The sequence below is a fragment of the Miniopterus natalensis genome, chromosome 2 (assembly GCF_054644295.1).
Source record: "Miniopterus natalensis isolate mMinNat1 chromosome 2, mMinNat1.hap1, whole genome shotgun sequence".
NCBI classification, from domain to species: domain Eukaryota; kingdom Metazoa; phylum Chordata; class Mammalia; order Chiroptera; family Miniopteridae; genus Miniopterus; species Miniopterus natalensis.
This window is the reverse complement of record NC_142082.1, coordinates 74,649,302-74,654,311: the sequence shown is the minus strand read 5'-3', so window position 1 is coordinate 74,654,311 and position 5,010 is coordinate 74,649,302.

Below are 5,010 nucleotides of genomic sequence, written 5' to 3'. Positions count from 1 at the left end.
GCCCTCGGCGGGCGGCGGGCTGGAGGGGCGGGCGGCGGGCTCCTGGCTGCCGGGGCAGCCTCCTCGGCCGGGCCTCGGGTGCGGTTCACGGGCGGCTGAGCGGGACCGGGCGGCTCCGCGGCGGCTGAGGCAGCTACTGCGGCACCGCGCCCGCAGCCCTCCAGCTCCGGGGCGAGGGCGGGGACAACTCGCGCAGCCCCGGGGGCGGGGCCGGCGCGGGGGCCAGGACCGCGGCCCAGGCCTGGCCCGAGCCGGAGCCGGGCGGGCGGGAGGGGCGGAGCCAGAGGGGGGCTCGGGTCCGGGTCGAGGGAGGGGGCGCTCGGGCGGGCCGGGAAGCGGGCGGACCCCAGGGGCCGATCGCGGCGCCGAGCCTGGCCCTGCCCTGGCCCCCGGGCCCCACGCGTGATCCGGCAGCAAGGGAGGGGCGCTCCTGGGTGCGGACCCGGCTCTTCCAGTTCTGAATTCCCTTCGAACGTGTTTACTACACTCAGTTGTTGCAGTTTTGTAGCAAAATCAGGTGCACTTTCCTGGGTTCGCAGCGTACAAATTATTAACCTCTGGCTGCACCAGGCCGGCCCCTCCCCGGTGGCTGCGCCTACTGCGAGTCTAAAAGGCTGTGAAATTTGGGGGCGTCCATACCTGCATTTTCTCACTTTATTATGGAACAGACTCAGTGGGGCGCAGAAATGTTTACTGGGCTCTATCTTTGTGATCTGAATTCTTTATCTTCCCTGGACCTCACCCAAGGGCGTTTACCTGACTCAGACTTGCCCGGTCTTCTCCCTCTCCCTCGGGAAGTTAATGCCTGCCCTGCCTAGTTCCAGAGCAATTCACAGAGGAAGCCATTTAGCAGATTTGTATTTCATACATCTCACATTCTGAAAACAAAATGTTCCACTCTTAGGCAGACTTGGGCAAAACCCACAGGCATACTGGCCTGATTTGTGATTCGAGACAAGGTACTCTATGATAATGAGTCTTTAGTAGTTTTCAGAGGAGCAGGGGGTGGGGTGGATTTAAGGATAAAACGAAATTATATTGGGGGGGGGGATTTAAGGATAAAACAAAATTATATTCTGAAGATATTTTACTTACAACTAATTCAAGAGAGGATACTGGCCCGCACTGTTGGGTTAATGACTGTGTCAACAGATGGCCCTTCTCCCACCCCACTTTGTCCTAGTGTACTCAAATGTTTGAGCTGTGTCAGCTGTGCCCTGGGTTAACCGAGAAGATAGTAGGTTCAATCTGAGGTCCTTGGGCTTTGGTTCTGCTCAAGGAGGGGGCCAGGTCTCTTAGACTCCATAGAATCAGACCACCAATCCTAGAAACAGCCCAAGATTTCAGAATCGGATCATCTTATCTCCATGAGTCATCCTGGATTTAGCTAGAAACCCAGGGGAGAACTTGCATCTGCTTAGGCATTCTGAATTTCCAGTGAAAATGATTTGTGTTCAGTGGAGAATAGGAAGAGTTTTTAGTTATGGTGAATTCTGACCCTAGCTAGCCATATGACTTGCAGCAACTTACTTAAACTTCCCTGGGTGACACTTGTCCAGGAATCAATTCTGTGGGGTTAACTGTGAACTGGAATGGTTTCATAGATTTCCTGAGACACTACAACTGAAGACTGGGGAATGCTGGAAGCAAGATCTGGAGGATTATAAATGACTATACACGTATTCCTCCTGATTCTCCTTTTGTTATGATAAAATGCTGAAAAATCCTCAAGGCATTTTGATAGAATTAGGGAAGAAAACAAAATTCTGAACAACACAAATTAGGAAACGGAGGCAAAGGAGGAACAAAGCAGTTTGACAGAAAAAGAAATCACCACCACCCCCCTATTTCTATTCTAAAATATTCAGGAATAAAAGACCATTATTTTGCATATCAGCAGTTTGAAATTTTGTGTACCAGCAACAGTTTACAATCAGTTGGCAAACAGTCTGGGAATAATCTCCTGGTTTTGTTTCTTCATTTTATCTGGTGTGTCTACAAAACTGTAGTGCACAACAAACAGCCGAGATAATAAAGAGGCTGGATCAAGACCAAACATAGCAAATCCAGTCCAGTGATTTATAAAATGTTGCCTGTTGACCCTGGAAACTAAGGAGTGGGGGAAGGAGAGTTGATGACTCAACAAAAGAAAGTTAAAAACATAGTTCTAAGTTACCATTAACTATTGAGTGTAAGAAAGTTTTAGAAGGTCTTTGTTTTCCTTTTTGTCCTTTTTGTCACGTTGATTTTGAGAGGGTAAGAAGACTGTTTTTAAGGTGAGCGTAGCTTCACATTTTACCTTGATTTCCGTGCTTGTTTTTATACCTAACCTGGAGGGAGAACAAAATCAAGCCAAGTAAAGGCAAGAATCTTAGATCTTTCAGATTTGTGCGACATACTTGAACAGGGATTTCTTTTGCAGGTTCTATCCCCATACCTCCTTCTGGTTTAGCAGGATGACTGGAAAAACATTTTTGCAAATATGAGGCGCTTAGTGAAACGACAACAGTGAATATGCCCCTTGAAATGTGCTCTTAATGCCTTCTCTTTTAACCCAGAGTGTTACTGTTACTAGGTATCTTGTGGCTTTGTCTCAGCTGTTTATAATAAAGTGTTTCTTCTAGGCAAAATGTGAGGGTTTCTTACCTCTCTTCAGACTTAAGCAAGCACTGTTTTTCTTTTTTTATAACTTTAGATATCCTTTATTGTTTCTAAATTTCCTAGCTCCCAAGTTTATATTTTTTATTGCCTCCCTACCTCAATACCATATATGATTTTCAATTATTTTCTGGTATAGCATGTCACTGTTTTCCATGATGAACTGACTAGATGAGGTTTTTGTTGTTTTTCCTCTCAGAATCTTGGGCTGTAATGTACCAACCCTTTGGGAATTGTCTTAATAATAAATGCAGTTCTCTTTTGATATGATCGATTGTGGCATTTTGGATTTTTATTTTGTTTTGATTATGAAAAGACTGGATATGCTCCACACTGGGTACTCTAGTCTTCTAGTTGCCATCTATTGGTTTCCCTCCTCCAACCATGGCTTTCTAAGCACCATGCTTAGAATATGTCTCTTAGCATTTAAGAAAGAGAAAGAAAAGAAGAGAGATAAGATGAGAAAAATAAAATTTAAAAAGAGGAAATGAGAGAAATGGCAGAAAGGTGCAAAGATAGTCCAGTGAACGAAATTCACTCAGAAGACCTGAAACCTGGTCTTGCTTAAACTTCATTATGCCTCATATTTTATTAGTAATATGCAACAAATAAACCAACTGTTCTTAGCATGACGGTAGAGTCTAGAATGACCTGGAGTAGCCTGGTAAGGTTTCATAGAGGAGAGAGGATTTTAGTTGGAAGAGTGGAAAGGATTTGGACGAAGCAAAAGGAAGAGAAAGAAGAACCTGAGTGGAAGAAACAGTATGAAGAAGACCGAGACCAGAAGATAGCACATAGCAAGAAGAGCAACATCTAGAGGAGGGTATAGCTGAGTAATTGTGGAGGATAACAGCTGATTGGTAAGATGGAGCCATAAATTTCCACGTCTCTTAGAATGACTAGTGTGGAATTTTTCCTGAGGATATTGCTAAAAGTTTCTGTAAATAACCTATTTTTTTGAAGGTGCTCCATAAAGATTAATCTGGATTTCCAGGTTAATGAGAAAGAAGGAATCACCAAAGACAGAAATTTCAAGACCGTTGAAGTAGCTTCTCACTCTCTTTTTTAATGAGGATAAATGAGATGTTTCTAATGCTTTTATTTGTTAGAATAAAGGATACCATATTAACTAACATTACTAATAATAATGTACAATAGAGTATGTATCTTTATAAGTCAAATAAGGTAAAACAGAGGCTGGCCTAATATAAAAAATCTGCCCAACTCCAGTTAAATCTTACCAAGTGTTGTACTAGGCTTAGGACTTCCAGGCAAGTAGCACAGAGGTGCTGTTATCATAACCATTATTTTGGCAACATGGATTGTGAGAGGAGGCACTGATATTTCTCTATCATGACCGCAAATATGCCCCACCACAGTTTTCATATGTGAGGCTGTGTGTGTACATGTATACTCTAAACTTTTCAAGGCCCCCTATCACCAAGCCAACCTATATCCCCAGTGCATTCTCTCTATACTCTATTCTGTCCAGCCTGAAGTATAGGAATTTACCCTGCTTATATCTTTATCAAAATCATTATTCCAATTAATAGAAAGCAGGTAGTTTGCCATTTCTAATGCAATTTTATTACAAAAAAAAAGGAACATGAAATTAGTACAAAGAAATTTCTTTTAGTGAGTTTCTTAAATGGTTGACTAAATTTCCAGACAGTTAGTTCCATCTTTTGTGCACGTTTCTAAAATAAGATAAGCCTAACACATAGAGTAGGACACATACAGAAACCCTGAAGGCAGACTCCAACTAACACTGATTTTTAAAAATGTATTAATTACCCTAGGATCTAATTAAAACCCCCATGTGATCCCTAAATATTTTTTCTTCCTTATTTTTTGACCTTTTCCCCACCGCCGAGATAAAAACAATACTAACTTTATTTGAATTTTGGTGAATTATTTAATATTCTGTCACTTTAATGAAATAAAGAAAAGAATATCACTTAACCTTAACTCTGAAAATATTGTTAAAAGTGTAGATGAATTCATTAGCAGAATATATGGCAATATATGTTATCTCCTGGAAATATTTTCATAAACTTAACTGCTAAAAAACTTTAAAAATTAATTTGTGTAGAAGCTTTATGAGAATGACGGAGATAGTCTAACCACAGTTTGATCTATCACATCTCTATTTTTGTACATTATATCTTGTATTTCATATATAAATACTCAGTTACATCTAAGGCATATGTGCAATTTGAACATAAGTCAAAACAGAAGAAAAAAGTGCTGGGCAGGAAATCAGAAAACAAACTTGGCTGTCCTGAGACATTCAAACTTCTGAAAACCATAAATGTGAAGTGTCATGCTCTCAGACTTAATAGCCAGAGGACT